Below are 16930 nucleotides of genomic sequence, written 5' to 3' on the forward strand. Positions count from 1 at the left end.
AGTCAATTGTTTGAGTGAACTGAGTATCATGACTATATTAGAGTAGTATTCAAGGTTTCTACAGTATCAATTGTCTCAACAAGCATCTTATCACATTGCTTCTTTTGCCTAGAAAGGTAGTCCTACAGTCTGCATGTCATCTGATATCCTTCCTACTAGTCCTTGGATTATCGATCTGCTACCACTGACCATATAGTAGGTGCAAACAACTTCTTTTCGAATCTCCAATATCCTAAAAATTTCCCTCAAGTTGCCCTTGTTGATGGGTCCACTATTGCTGTTAAGGGGATAGGAACAGTGCATCCTACTACTTCTATGTCTCTTTCTTCTGCTTTATACATTCATAAATCTCCTTTCAATCTTATGTCAGTCTGTGGTTATTCAGGATCTGAAGACAGGAAAGGCAATTGGCACAAGACGTGAGGCTTGTGGACTTTACTTCTTTCAGTTGCCTTCTCCACCCATTGCCTGCACAGTCGCAGCTACGCCATTTCAAATCCATTTTCGCCTTGGTCATCCGTCCTTGGACAAGTTGAAATAGCTAGTTCCAACATTGAGTTCTGGGTCTAATCTTGAGGGTGAGTCTTGTCAATTGGGCAAGCACCATCGTGTTCCCTTACCTCTCCGGGTTGACAAATGGGTGGTTAGTCCTTTCATGCTAGTCCATCCCGATATTTGGAGTCCTAGTCGTGTGACATCAAAGTTGGGGTTTCGATAATTTGTTACATTTGATGATGACAACTCTAGGATGACTTGGTTATATTTAATGAAAGATCGTTCCAAGTTGTTTGATATCTTTCGTGCTTTCTATTCCCAAATAAAGACTCAATTTGATATGCCAATAAGGATACTCTGTAGTGATAATGTTAAGGAGTACTTCAACACCCAATTCATTACTTATATGACTAACTCTAGTATAATCCATCACAAAATGGAGTTTCAGAGCAAAAAACAAACATATTCTTGAAATCACTCGTACCCTATTGTATCAAATGAATGTCCCCAAAGTCTTTTGGAGTGATGTTGTGCTCACAGCTTGCTCCCGCATTAATAAAATGCCATCCTCTGTCCTTGGTGGTAAAATCCCATATTCAGTTATCTTTCCTAAGGCTCCTTTGTTCTCCCTTCCTCCTTGAATATTTGGTTGTGTCCTTTTTCCATCAGTTATCTCTAGGAATGGGTAAGTTGGATCCTGGTGCTATCAAATGTATTTTTCTAGGCTATTCTTATACTCAAAAGGGATATTGATGTTATAATCCTACTTTACATTGATTCTTTGTCTCTGTTGATCACACCTTTTTTGAGTCTACACCATACTACTCTGATTCTTGAAGTTTTGTTGACCTTGATGAGTCCCTTCCCCTACCTTGCCCAATCCTCCTACATCTTCATCTAGTTAGACTCCTTCTCGTCGCTTGAATCACCCCAATTTGCAGGTATACACACGTAAACTCAAGGGGGAAGTGCCTCCTCCAACTTCTACTACTGTTCCTCTCGTTCCCCTCAGCGGATGATCTTATTTCTCGTGATGTTGATTCTCCAATAGCTGTTCGAAAAGGTAAACGCACATGTACGCAACATTCGATCTCTAATTTTGTTTGTCATGATTTCTTGTCACCCTCCTATTACTATTTATTAGTACTCTGTCTTCTGTTTCTCTTCCAAGATCTATTTTTGAAGCCCCTTATCCCACTCTGGGTGGACGGAAATGATTGAAGAGATGCATGCACTACATGATAATGATATTTGGGATTTGGTACCTCTTCCTCCTGAAAAGTCTTTGGTTGGTTGTCGCTAGGTGTGCAATTTGAAAGTCAATCTTGATGGATATGTGGCTCCTATGAAGGCCCACCTTGTTGCTAAGGGGTATACTCAAGTGTATGGTGTGGATTATTCAGACACATTCTCCCCGATTGCTAAACTTGCCTCAATACGTTTGTTCATTTCTTTAGCCACCCCTTGTCATTGCCCTCTACATCAGTTAGGTGTGAAGAATACTTTCCTACATGGTGATCTTCATAAGGAGGTATATATGGAGCAACCCTATGGGCTTGTTTCTCTAGGGGAGTCAGGCTTAGTATGTTGGCTCAAGAGACAAGAAGTCATCGTATGGATTAAAACAATCTCCAAGAGCATGGTTTGGCCATTTTAGTGTTGTAGTACTTGAGTTTGGCCTTCATTAGCGTGCAATAGATCACTTTGTATTTTATCATCATACTCCATCGGGCAATATTTTGCTTATTGTATGTGTGGATGACGTTGTGATCACTTGTGATGATGATCATGTCATCCAGAACCTAAAGCTTTTTTCTACAAAGTAAGTTTTAGACCAAAGACTTGGGACCATTGAAGTACTTCTTGGGTATAGAATGTCAACGGAACAGCAAACAGAAAAGCAAAAGATTTCTTTCCTTACTTCAGCCCACAATTATTTCCTTATTTTTCAATTCATTATTTTGTACAGTTAGCATATAGTTAATTTACATGTATAGGGCTTGGCAGATTATAGTTTACATGTATAGGGCTAGAATCATGCTAGAACTTATTTACTTTCCATGTATAGCATTCTTGTAAAGTCTATATATAATATACAGAACTCAAGGCCGAACCATTCGGCCATTCACACAATACTTTGACATGGTATCAGAGCCAGCTGACTGCTAAGGTTTTTTTCCCCCTGCAAATTTTTTTGTCTTCTTGGTTTTGGAGGTGTCTCTCGTTTCTGTGGCTGTTGTGGTTTTTTTAATTTATTTTTCTCTTCTAGAATTTTTTTTGTTCTTTGTTCTTTTGGTATTTCTGTGGCTGAGTGACTATCGGCACAACAGGCTTTTTGGTTTGCCATTTATTTTAGTGCAAGCAACAGCTTTCTGTTGCTGTTTCTGGTGCTTCTTTGTCTCGGCACAGAAAATTTTTGTCCTTGTGATTCTCGGCACAGCAGGCAGCAGCTTTCTGTTGCTGTTTTTGGTGCTTCTCTGTCTTGACACAGCAGGTTTCTTGGTTCAAGATTTATTTTTTAGTGCAGGAAGGTTGGTTTTGGTTCTCTCTGTTGCTGTTTCTGGTGCTTCTCCGTCCTTGTGATTCTCGGCACAGCAGGTTTTTTGGTTCAAGATTTATTTGTTAGTGCATGCAGGTTGTTCTTGGTTTTCTTTGTACCTACGTTGATTTCTTTTTTTTGGGCTTCTAGATTTTCTGGTAATCTTTTTTTTTTTTTTTTTCGGTAGTCTGTTCTTTTGGGCTTCTCGATTTTCTACTTTATTTAGCATGGACTCCACACTTATGTGTGCCAAGATTACGAGTAGCAATTATTCTACATGGGCTTTTCAATTTGAATTTTTCCTAAAGGGAAAACATCTTTGGGGTCATATTGATGGCACAAATTGTACACCCAATCCTGGTAAATCCAAGGAGTCAGCAGCTTGTCCTTCATGAGCGGTGCTTGGTGCCAAGGATTCAGCGGCTTGTCCTTCATGGGCTGTGCTTGATGCTCAGATTATGTCTTGACTTCTTGGCTCAATTGAGCCACATATTGTCCCCAACTTGTGACCTTATTGCACCACTCAATCCATGTGGACTTATTCAAAAACAGTATATCATCAAGTCGATGCCCGTCATTTTCAGTTAGAGCATGTAATTGTCATGTTTCAACATGACAATCATTCCATCCAAGACTATTATTCGAGGTTTCTGACTCTTCGAACGAATATTCTGATCTGGTTACTGCGGATGTTCCTATTGCCTCTCTTCCCATTATTCAACGTCTTCACGAGATTAGTCGTCGTGATCAGTTTCTTATGAAACTCCACCCTGAGTATGAATTTGTTCGTTCGTCTCTACTAAATTGCTCTCCTGTTCCTTCTCTTGATGTTTGTTTTTCTGAGTTACTTCGTGAAGAACAGCAGCTTAGTACTCAAGTTACTCTGGCACAATCTCATGGTAGTTCAGGGTCTGTCCCAGTTGCTTATGCTGCTCAACGACGAGGACCACCTACACATTCTAGCACCTTGTAGTGTTTTTGCTACAAAGAATTTGGGCATATTGCTGCTAATTGTTCCAAGAAAATCTACTCTTATTGCAAGAAGAAGGGTCACATTATCAAAGACTATCATATCCGCCCGCAAAATTGTCAGGCCCAGGCATTACAGACTTCTGTTATTGTATCCCCCACAGTGACTTTTGTGGCTCCTGGCTCTTCTTCAGGTGACTCCTCTATTCCTGCACCTTCTACAGCGAATTACTGCACACCCGAAATGGTGCAACAGATTCTAATTTCGGCATTATCCGCTTATTTTCTAAGCAACCTAGTTACGATAACCTCCGTACCTTTGGTTGTGACTATTTTGTTCATTTACCTCCTCATAAGCGACATAAATTATCTGCTCAATTTGTTCGATGTGCATTCTTGGGATATAATGTGTGTCAAAAGGGTTTTGTTTGCTATGATCCTACATTACATCGTACACGCATTTCTAGGAATTTTATTTTCTTTGAAAATCAACATTTCTTTCATGTGTCCTCCGTACCCTCCTCTTCTACTGTGATTCTCTCCTCCTTTAAGGAGCAGTTTTCGGATTCTCATCAATTCATTTCTCGTTTTAAACCAGGTATTGTGTATACTTGATGCTCCCGCCCACAATCTCTTCCGGTAGCTCACTTGATATCTCATCCTACCACGCTCCAGATTCAGTCAGTTGCAGCACCTCCAGAATCTTTGGTACGTCGCTCTTCTCAAGTGTCTGTACTCCCAGATAGGTATGGGTTTCCCTCTTCGAGTTCTGGCAATTTTGTTTCAGCTTTTACTGCTGCATTGTCCAATTTAGATATTCCCACATCCTACTCACACACTGCCAAGCATGATTGTTGGCGACAAGCTATGCAGGAAGAAATTGCTGCTCTAGAGGTCAATCACACCTGGGACATTGAGCCTTGTCCTCCCACCATTGTTCCTCTGGGTTGTAAATGGGTTTACTTAGTCAAGGTCCAATATGATGGAAGTCTTGATCATTACAAAGCTCGCCTTGTTGCACTTGGGAATAATCAGGAATATGGTGTCAATTATGAAGAGACCTTTGCTCTTGTGGCTAAGATGACTATTGTTCGTACTATTATGGCTATTGCTGCTTCCAGTGATTGGCCACTACATCAAATGGATGTCAAGAATGCTTTTCTTCACAGGGATCTTAAAGAGTGTATTTATATGAAGCCACCACCACCGGGCTTGTTTCCCTCTCTGACTTCACATGTGTGTAAGCTACATCACTCTCTTTATAGTCTCAAACAAGCTTTGAGGGCCTGATTTGATAAATTCGGCACCACTTTATTACAATTTTCATTCAAGCAGAGCAAGTATGACACTTCATTGTTTCTTCAAAAATCAAGCATGGGTATTGTTGTTCTTTTGGTTTATGTTGATGATATTGTGATTACTGATTCTGATTCTACTTTACTTACTCAGCTCAAGACTCATCTCTCAGAGTCCTTTCATATGAAAGATCTTGGGTCTCTCACATGTTTTCTTGGTCTTAAGGTGAATCGTAGTCCCTCTGGTATTTCACTCAATCAACATAAGTATGCTAGTGACTTGGTGGCCACAACTGGCCTTCAGAAGAGTACTTCTGTTGATACTCTCATGGAATTAAATGTCAAGCTTCGCAAAGAGGAGGGTGACTTACTTGTTGATCCCAATTTATATTGGAAGTTGGTGGGTAGTCTTGTCCATCTCACCATTACTAGACTAGACATTTCTTTTGCTGTACAGAAAGTTAGCCAATTTCTTCAAACTCCTTGTCATCTTCATTTGGTTGCATTCCGTGGGATTATACGCTATGCACAGAGCATTTCATCCCGTGATTTATTCTTCCCTGTAGGCAATTCTACTTGCTTTGCTGCTTATAGCAATGTTGATTGGGCTGGTTGTGCAAATACACGTCGCTCCTAGTTGGTGTGTGTTCTTAGGTGATGCATTGATCTCTTGGAAGAGTAAGAAGCAAGACAGAGTTTCTAAGTCATCAACGGAATCTGAATACCGGGCGATATCTCTTATTTGTTCTGAAATTATTTGGCTTCGAGGTTTGCTTGCTGAGCTAGATTTTTCTGAGACCGATCCTACACCTCTACATGTCAATAATACAAGTGCTATCCAAATCACAGGTCTACCATGAGCGCACAAAGCATATTGAAGTCGACTGTCACTTTATAAGTGAAGCATTTGAAGCTCGTGTTATCACTCTTCCGCATGTTTCCACTGAATTACAAATTGCGGATATCTTCACCAAGGCTCTCACTCATCATCAACATTGCTTCCTAAGTAGCAAATTGATGCTTGTTGATCAACCCGCATCAATTTGAGGGGGGCTGTCAACGGAACAGAAAACAGCAAAGCAAAAGATTTCTTTCCTTACTTCACCACACAATTATTTCCTTATTTCTCAATTCATTATTTTGTACAGTTAGCATATATTTAGTTTACATGTATAGGGCTTGACAAATTATAATTTACATGTATAGGACTAGAATCATGCTAGAACTTATTTACTTTCCGTGTATAGCATTCTTGTAAAGTCTATATAATATACAAAATTCAAGGCCAAACCATTCGGTCATTCACACAATACTTTGACATAGAAGTATCGAGATCTTGTACGAGAATTGCCTTGTCACAAAGGAAGTATGTTCTTGATCTTTTAGATGAGATAGGGTTGTTGGGGTCCAAAAAAAACTTCTTGATACACCCATGGATCCCAATAGTAAGTTAATGCCAAATATGGGTGATTTGTTGCCTAACCCAAGTCAGTACTGGAGACTTATTGGAAAAATTATAACAATCACTCAACCCATGGTTTTAAATAACGGTCGTTATGTAGCTTAACAGCCGTTACGTAACAGAAAAAGAGGTGACCGAAACCGATACGGGCCGATATTGCGGAGAGGAAGAAATTCACGGCCATAACGGCAGTTACACAACGTTACACTAGAGATAGCCTGCCAATTGCATGCATCTGCTGGTCTCCTTCGATTCGAAGGACGATTCCCTAAATCCCTACTTTCCCCCTCTCCCAACCACTCGTCCTTGGCAAATCTGCCATTCAATACGCCATTCAAAAGATTGAAAAGAAGAAAATTGTACCTTTGATTTGTTGTTGGACTTGGAAGCTAAATAAGAAGGCTTCTTTGAACTTCGAAGCCTCAGATCTACCCCCCTAAAGCAGTCGCAGCCTTGCAGCAGCTTCAGGAATCACTAGTGATAGCCCTACAACAGCTCCGCCGCCTCCGCGAGTCGCCGATAGCCCTTCAGCAGCTCTCTCCGCCAATCGTCGCCACCCACCAGCGGCCAGCCCTTCGATTTCTATTTTGGAGTCATCGGTCGTTTGTCGCTTCAAGACTCCTCCCTCAACTTAGCACTCCACTCTCGACTCTCCACTCTCCATCACACAGTGTATGAGACCCACTGGCCACTTCAACTTTTAATTATTCTTTTCAAAAAATTATATTTTTTTGTAACTTGTGCGTTCAATTGAATAAAAAAAGTAATTTAATATAGTCACAAATTAGAAATCAACAATAATGATATGTAAAATAAATTTTTCTTAATTCATGTATATTTCAGTTGTCTTATTTTTTTGAAAAGTAATTATGAAAGGTTGGCTCCATCACATATTTCTTTTTTATCAATATTTATTGAGTTTTAAAACATCACTTTGACCTTAAATTTGAAATTAAGTGAAAAAAAATACATACATGCTCTATTTATTGTTTTTAGTGTTATGAAAAGAACTATGAGCAAACAATGAAGAACCAAAATATAATTCGCACACACGTAGTATATCTGAAAGCAATAAGAATCTACACAAAGATTTATGTGGTTCGGCAAAGCCTACATCCACGGGAGCAATCGGCAAAGGTTTCACCACGAAATTCTCAAAGTACAATACAATGGTATTACAATGATCTTCTCTATCTCAATACACTCAGACAAGTGTATATATAAAGTTCCATTCGAAGGTTTCCCCCCAAAACCCAACCAACTTAATGTTCAAATTCAAATTTTGAATTCAGCCCCGCAGCCCAAAACAAAACTGTCGACAAAATAAAATACCAAGAGCAGATTTCGGAGATTTAATTTCAGTGAAATCGTTGACGATTTTCTGAAACCGTCGACGGATTTCCCCAAAATGCTGATATTAACTATGTCCTTCTCCTTGTGTATGTTAACCATTCCAAAAAATGAGCCACCAAACACAACAATCTCTACCTTGGTGAATTTCTGGCCCTTAGGAGAACTCGAAAAAAAACATAGCCTGATGCTCCACCTTAACCTTAGAACTTTAAGTTGGGTACATATCCCTTCTAGCACTTGGAGACATGAAGTAAGTTCAAGCAATGCTTGAACTTTTCAGTAGTAACCAGCTTTGTCAAAATGTCCACTGCATTTTCAGATGTGTGAACGTTCTCCAATACAAGTTCACTTGAAGTAATCAATTCCAGGACCCTGTGGAACCTGACATCAATATGCTTGGTTCTAACATGGTACACTTGATTCTTTGCCAAGTAAATGACACTCTGACTATCACAATGCAGCACAACTCTACCTTACTGTATACCAAACTCTTTGACCAAACTGATAAGCCATAAGGCTTCCTTTGCAGTTTCGGCAACTGCCATATATTCAGATTCAGTTGTGGACAATGTCACCAGAGATTGTACTATGAATCTCCAACATATAGGTCTTCCCACGCTGCTTGCAAACCCCACACATCTTTGCATAACTCTCACGCGGCTTGTGGGTCGCACATATCTCCATTGGGCCCCACATAGCTTGTGGGTCCCACATCTTTAGTACGCTAGTTCGGATTCCTACATTCGGTACACGTTATCTCCTTTGGTATGCTAGCTCAGATTCCTACATCCGATGCACGTTATCCCCTTTGGTACGCTAGCTCAAATTGCTACATCCGGTGCACGTTACCTCCTTTAGTACACTAACTCGGATTCCTACATCCGATGCATGCTAACTCGGGTTTCTATAACCCTCACGCGGCTTGTGGGCCCTATATCTTTGGTACGCTAACTCGGATTCCTACATCCGGTGCACGTTACCTCCTTTAGTACGCTAGCTCGGATTCCTATATCCGGTGCATGCTACCTCGGGTTCCTATAACCCTCACACGGCTAGTGGACCCCACATGGCTTGTGGGCCCCACATATCTCCATTGGGCCCCACGTGACATGTGGGCCCCACACATCTCCATTGGACTTCGCACGACTTCTTGGACCCCCATATATTAATTTTATTTTTATTTTTATTATTATTATTATTATCTAATTTGTCAAATGCAAGCATGCTTTGTTCCCCTTCATCATCACTCATCCCATGCCTTATTCCCCTCTTTATCATTCATCCCATGTTATATTCCCTTCATCATTCTTCACCCCATGCTTAGTTCCCCCCATCATCACTCACACCATGCCTTGTTCCCCTCTTTATCATTCATCCCATGCTATATTCCCTTTATCATTCTTCATCTCATGCCTTGTTCTCCTCTTTATCATTCATCCCATGCTATATTCCTTTCATAATTCTTCACCCCATGCTTTGTTCCCCCATCATCACTCACCCCATGCTTTGTTCACCTCTTTATCATTCATCTCATGTTATATTTCCTTCATTATTCTTCACCCCATACTTTGTTCCCCCCATCTTCACTCACCCCATGCTTTGTTCGCCTCTTTATCATTCATCTCATGCTATATTTCCCTCATTATTCTTCATCCCATGCTTTGTTCCCCCCATCATCACTCACCCCATGCCTTGTTCCCCTCTTTATCATTCATCTTATACTATATTTCATTCATCATTCTTCACCCCATGCCTTGTTGCCCTCTTTATCATTCATCACATACTATATTCCCTTCATCATTCTTCACCCCATGCTTTGTTCCCCCCATCATCACTCACTCCATGTTTTGTTCCCCTCTTTATCATTCATCCCATGCTATATTCCCTCCATTTTTCACCCCATGCTTTGTTCCCCCCATAATTATTCCCTTATGTTTTGTTTCTCATGTTTGCCCCAAGCTAAGTCTATAAATAGTCTTCTCATTCCAAGCACAAGGGAGAAATCTTTCTTTATTATAGGAGAAGATTTCGAATATTGAAGTCTTCTATTATAAGTTTATGAAGCTTGTCTCTCTCTTTGTAGGTAAGGAGTGAGGTTACGTTTCATCCTCTTAGAAGATCAAGTGATCGACCGATCCCGTTTCCTACCAGTGTCGGGTCCACCCCATCTGAAGAAAGCACTCCATAGTGTCCCAAGTCAGAGCTCAAGAACCACACCCGGGAAGATGCTGTAGACTGACCCCTATAGACTCACTGACAGGAAAAGAAGACTAGAGGAGAGGAAGACGAGAGGTAAAACTAATGGACTTTCCCTTCCTGGGTTACATTCTAAAGTGTAATAAACGGGGCATGAAGTTGTGAATCGGGGACTCAAACCCAAAGTTAGGTTCAACCTTGAACCTAAACCCCGTTTATCTCTCTGCGAATTGTTTGAACCCTTGAGTCGGTATGGAGCCGATTTACTATTTTATTTAGTATGTGATTTTTCTTTTTTTCTTTGCTTTAAACGTCTAATAATTCAAAAACCCCATAAAAAAAATCATAAAATGCCAAAAAAATCACAAAAATATTTTCAAACTTTGACTTCTATGAGTTTTGTCCTAATTTTATTTGTGCTATTTTGAAGTTCGGGAAAAATATTGAAAAATCATAAAAGTCACAAAAATGTTTTCACATTTAGAAAAAATCACAAAAACATTTTCAAGGTCCAGGAAATCATTTTTACCCCAAATGAGTCCAAAACCTCCCAAGGTTTCAAAAATGTCATTTTTTCTTACTTAGAAAAATCCTATAAATTTCAAAATACCTAGGAGTTATTTTTTGTAAAAACCTATTTTCTCGATTTTCCGATCCCGATGATTACAAAGAAGAGCATTGAGCTTTTCGAAGCACGATATGCTTCGGTTTTGAGGGAATACCTATATGTTATTTTTCTTTGGGTATTTGTTTTACAATTTTAAAAAAGGGAGTAATTTTAAAGACTTATTAATTAATTTTGAGATAATTTTTGACTAATCTGGTACCGTTCGTAAGAACGGGCTCGTAGGGGGTGCGAATAGCTTCCCCTCGCTTAACCGTACTCCCGAACCCGTTTCTGGTAACGCAGACCGATTCTACCCTTAATTAGGTAGTAATCAAGTGTTCTAACCACACTAAAAGGTTAGTGGCGACTCCATTTTTATTTTTACCCGAAAATCAAAATAATACCTTTTTCATTCGCCTCGTTTTGCCCGGGAACGTTACGACAGCTTGGCGACTCCACTGGGGATTCCTTGAGAGTCAAGTCAGTGATTAATCATCAATTATCCCAATTTCAAATATAATGAACCTTTTGAACACCCCCTTTCCTTTTTGTACAAATTGATAAATCTAATGGTGCATAGGTGGGCAATTGTGCATATTAATAACCGTAAGTGCTTGACTTACCTTTTGTGTTTGAATAAGCAGGTAATTAATACTTGTGAATATTCGCCATGTTGAGCATATGATTGGTTGGTAAGCATGTGATTAGTTGTACAAATTTCTAACATATGATATGTTTCATGTATTCGATTGTGAATAACGAATGGATGAATGTGGGGTAAAGGGTGTAGGATAAAATAAACGAACTTACACACCTTCACAGCTCTATACCCTGGCTTTCCCTTTTAGGATTAGATAGGGGTGTAATAGCGTTTGTCCCTTCGTAACTTAAGCTTGATGGGACCCGCAAACCACTCAGCTCATTGCGAGCTTTGTCCGGACCTCTATGAGGGAGGATGGAGTTTCAATCTGGGAACCTTTTGTCTATAGGGATTGGACCTTAACCGCACATGCTTATCCAAAATCCCCTACTAGGATAGTCTCGAAGAACCTTGTACATATCCACCCTGGGTTTGGGATAGGAACTTCATCCTTCTCCAAGAGATCTAATGGCTATACATATTTTCTTTGATTGCATGGTAGTATTACTAACATATTACATACATATACGCATCCCGCACGCTTTACCAAGGTTTCGAGAAAAATCAGGGTCATTCATGGAGGATGCAGTAATTTACCAGGAAACCAGTGGTACAGTTGTATTCTGAAGATCAACAAAGGCAATGGGGAGAAAGCCTGAACAAAGAGTCAGTGGTGAAGCTACCGGCCAAAGTCTGCATATATACCCGGTCAAACCCCCTGGATGAACTAAAGACTATCTGGAAAGGGTGGACACTACAACGCCGTTTGGAATTCTCGCAGTTATACGGCCACATCGGTTTTCTGTTGCACATATCGGTGAACTTTCAGATGGTGAAGGCATTAGTCGATTTCTGGAATCCCCCGTACACATGCTTCACAGTCAATGGGATAGACATGGCTCCTACAATCGAAGAGTACACGTCACTCCTACATCTAATGAAACAGCGATCACCTTATCAGATTTATACGCCCGATTCTCAAGCTTTCCTAGCAAGAGAATTGCATAATGTTGCTGAAATCAAGATTCAGCAAGCCGCATTGAAAGATGATAAAATCACTTGGAAGTGCCTGAAGGCACTATTGGAAGAAGAAGAAGGTAAGGAGACTCAGATGCATCTGCTAGCCCTGGCCATATATGGTCTGGTTATATTCCCCAAAGAATTAGAGACCATCAATCGAGCCACCGCTTCTTTTGTAACAAAAGTGAAGAATGAAGTTAATCCGGTCCCAAGTATTTTGGCGGAAACTTTCCAATCCCTCAACAAATGCAGGGGTAAGGGTCAAGAATGATTGAAGTGTTGTGTTCTTTTACTCTATGTTTGGTTCGCCAGTCACCTACCAAGCAACCAGGGAGGTACCGCGACACCTTTTCAGCTCTCAGAATTCCCTTAGCGGAATTTGAAGGGACTCGGCAGATCGTCCAATGGAGCAAGGCTCTATGGAACGAAAAATTACACAAATTGGGAGATTCGGGACTAATCTGGAAAGCGCCATGGATGAAACGTTCCAGCAAGATATACCGGTGTAGAAACCTCCCATGGGTCCCGTTACTAGGTCCATGGGGAGGAGTGGCATATGCTCCTCTAATGGCCAGGAGGCAAATGGGGGAATCTCAATTTGTGTCAGCAACCCACAGGTTGGCAACATCAGACTTTGCTTATGCTGCAACTAATGCCAAGGATCAGATCAGGAAGTTCACAGTGGCATAGAAACACGTGCACTTGGTAGACCCAGGTGAGGAAGCAATTGCAATTCAGGAGAGCTACGAGGTATGGCGGGTTAACCAAGTGAACCCCCAATTTGAAGGAACTTTCGGAGCCCTTGCTACTCATGGCCAGTCATCAAAAGATCCAAAGTTACAAAGAGAGTCATGCTCAAAGGAGGAAGCAGTGACAGAAAATTAGCAGGCGGAACAAAGAAAAGATGAGCTAGTCACCATCTATCGCAGGGAAAACAAACGGCAGAAAACTCTGCTCATGCAATCAGAAAAAGAAGTAGTTGCTCTAAGAAAGGAGAGACGAACGCTGCGAGCCGCGCTTGACCAGAAGTCCTAGATGCTGGAAGGCGCCAAAGCCAAAATCGAGGAAAAGACCCTCCACGTACGAGAACTGGACAGCCGGTGGGATGAACAGAGGAGAACATTTAACCAAACGTTGGATAAAGTGGAACCATTCATAGAACAGGCCAGGTATTGGGAAGCCCAGTATCGGGCATTGAAGCAAAGAGAAGACAATTAGGCACCCGAAAAGTCAGAGCCAGCTCAAGAAGGCTCGAGTTGTGTCAACAGGGGCAAGCAGGGGGACCAGAATCCTACATCCATTTAGTTCAGTCAGAAGCTCCTTGTATTTTGTCCTGAATTTTGTATGGAAAAATTGTAATGAAATGATGGCGATCTTTCCCGAAACCTTGGTCAAAGCACATAGGCTGCATACATGATTGTACTATTTGTATATGTTCATACACTAACTACATGCTAGCATAAACATTCATTGCATACCCATACATACATTGTCCCGAAAGGCATGGGTTTCGTATTCAGGGGAAAAAAGAAGTGACCATGAGTCAGAACAATTGAGGCGCCTACCCATTTGTACAATACCAGAAGTAAGGCAAGGACTATGGCAGAGCAAGTGGAAAACAAAATTACGGGCCTTGAACAAGGGCAAGAAGAATTGAATGACAAAATGAGTAAACTCTTGGACCTACTAATGGGCAAAGGGAAAGCAGTGCAATTGCAAGATGACGAGGAGGATTCAGACCCCACTCATCCCCTAGGGTTCACACCAGTCCATGGGCAAACATCGACACAACCTTCAGTCTCCATAGAAGACCCCCATCCGAACAGGGCTTCATTCGTCCCTACTGCACCAATTCCAGGAATTCCAGCAGTGGGAGTACCCCCGATAATGATGGTAGATACGGGGGCAAGCAGAATCACAACTGAGCGTCGCTATGACGTACTTGAAGAACGATTGAGAGCCATCGAAGGGACCCATGTGTCCAATTCCGTCAATCTTGCGAATCTCTGCTTAGTACCCAAGGTGGTGCTTCCACCAAAGTTTAAGGTGCCTGAGTTCGAAAAGTTTGATGCGACTCAATGCCCTCAAACCCACCTACGGCTATACTACTAGGCAATGGCCGCATACTCCGATGATGAAAAGTTAGTGATACACTATTTTCAGAGCAGTTTGACAAGAACGGCAGCCAGGTGGTACATCCACCAAGATAGAACACAGATCCGCACGTGGCGAGATCTGGCTACCGCCTTTGTAGCCCAGTATCAACATGTTATGGAAATGGCGCCAGATCGGATGGCCCTGCTAGAAATGGAGAAGAAGTCTACCGACACCTTCAGAGAATACGCCTATTAATGGCGAGACATGGCAGTCCAAGTCGACCCCCAATAGATGACCGGGAAGCGATTTCCCTTTTTCTTAGTACACTGAAAGACACTTACCGGGGACATCTGAGGGGAGCAACTCCCCATGACTTTATGGACATAGTGGACGTCAGAAGGAGAATCGAGACCGATACCAGAGCAGGTCGTGTTAAAAATAGCAATACGAAGAGCGATCCAAGTAAGAAGTGGACCAACAAGAAAAAAGATGAAGAAACCCAGATGGTTCAAGGACCATCTAACTGGAAAAATCAAAAGAGTCGAAGTCAGTGGCCTAGTAGAAGCTTCATAGTTGAACCCGCAGTAAACCAAGCATCATACATAGGTGCCAAGCCCCAGTTTATGGCGCCCTTGCCCGCGCCAGCCCAGCCAAACATACCAGCACGCCCAAACTAGCAAACACACGCAAGAAATACACCTAGGAATTTTCAAAGGGTGGATCCAATCCCCATGCCTTACGTCGAATTATTCCCTCAGCTGCTGGAGAAAAGAATGATATCTACCATACCCAGCATCCCCGTAACCAATCCTCCACAACACTGGTACGATCCCGAGGCCCGCTGCACATATTATGCGAACTCTCTCGGCCACGTTATTGATTGATGTTGGGCCTTCAAGCACAAGGTGCAGGATTTAAGGGATGCAAGCAACTGGGGATTCAAGAAAACCCCCTTCCAGATCACAGAAGAGACAATGTGGGCATGGTTGAAGAGGAAACCAGAGAGAAGTCAGAAAGAGAATGCGAACATATGACACTGGACTGGGTGTATGGTGAGTTGACAGCAGCAGGCCTGGCTGGACCAAAGGTTGTTTGCCCTAAAGGCACCCCATGTGCGTGCCAAAATATGGTAAACGAATCTGTGCAGCAATGTGAGACTTTCCTGAGCAGTTTGATTGGCAACAAACAGGTGGAAGTCGGCCGTATTCAGAAAACGAATGAAGTTTTAGTTATTGGGGAATCTAACCATCCCCAATTCACAAACAGACCATTTATCCCTGTCATGGGAAGAACTCCGCAGGTCCCGAAAACACTAGCTCGAGTGGTAATATCGGTCCCTCGCCCTTTTGCATACCACAGTAACCAAGCGGTACCGTGGAGGTACAATTGTGAGGTGCGCATCGAGGGAGAAACCAATAATACAGCCGATGCAGGAGCGATAACCAAGAGTGGAAGGGTTTACACACCAGAGGTTTTACAGAAATGGCAATCTGGCCAAGCAGAAGAATAGAACAAGAGCCTGAAGAAACCGATTCAGCCTCATGAAGCCGAGGAATTCCCGAAAATAATTAAATACGGCGAATACAGCATCGTGGACCAGCTTAAAAAGATGCCCGCCCATATCTCGATCTTGTCGCTATTGCTAAGCTCAAAAGCCCGCCAGGAGGTTCTATTAAAGGCCCTCAATCAAGCCTATATTCCCCAAGACATCAACATCAATAAATTTAACCATGTGATTGGTGGTCTTACAATTACCAATTACATCACATTCGCTGATGAGGAGATCCCAGTAGAAGGACAGGGACATAATTAGGCGTTGCATGCTAAATGCCGAAATCACATGATTGCACGAGTGCTGATTGACAATGGGTCATCCTTGAATGTCATGCCCATGACGACCCTACAAAAGCTACCTGTTGACCTTTCTTACATGAGGCAAAACAACCTGACTGTGCGGGCTTTCGACAACACCCGCAGGGAATCGGTGGGATCTATTTAAATTCCCGTGCAGAAGCTATCACCTTCGACATCACATTCCAAGTCATGGCCATCACCCCAACTTATAGTTGCTCATTGGGAAGGTAGTGGATACATAACACCGGGGTAGTTCCGTCATCTTTACACCAGCGGGTGAAATTCGTGGTGGATAGAAAATTGGTTTGCGTATATGGAGAGACAAACTTGATGGTGACCAAACCCACTTCTACCCCCTATGTGGAAGCCGCCGAGGAAGCCTTGGAGGATTCATTTCAAGCTT

General features: G+C 41.9%; 1 protein-coding gene across 1 annotated transcript in view; it reads right to left on the reverse strand.

Moving 5' to 3' along the window:
- LOC131148850 (pentatricopeptide repeat-containing protein At2g30100, chloroplastic) overlaps positions 1-16930 on the reverse strand; it is a 38824-nt gene that overhangs the window by 2037 nt on the left and 19857 nt on the right. The gene's annotated exons all lie outside the window — the stretch shown is intronic.

The sequence above is a fragment of the Malania oleifera genome, chromosome 2 (genome assembly GCF_029873635.1).
Source record: "Malania oleifera isolate guangnan ecotype guangnan chromosome 2, ASM2987363v1, whole genome shotgun sequence".
NCBI lineage: Eukaryota > Viridiplantae > Streptophyta > Magnoliopsida > Santalales > Ximeniaceae > Malania > Malania oleifera.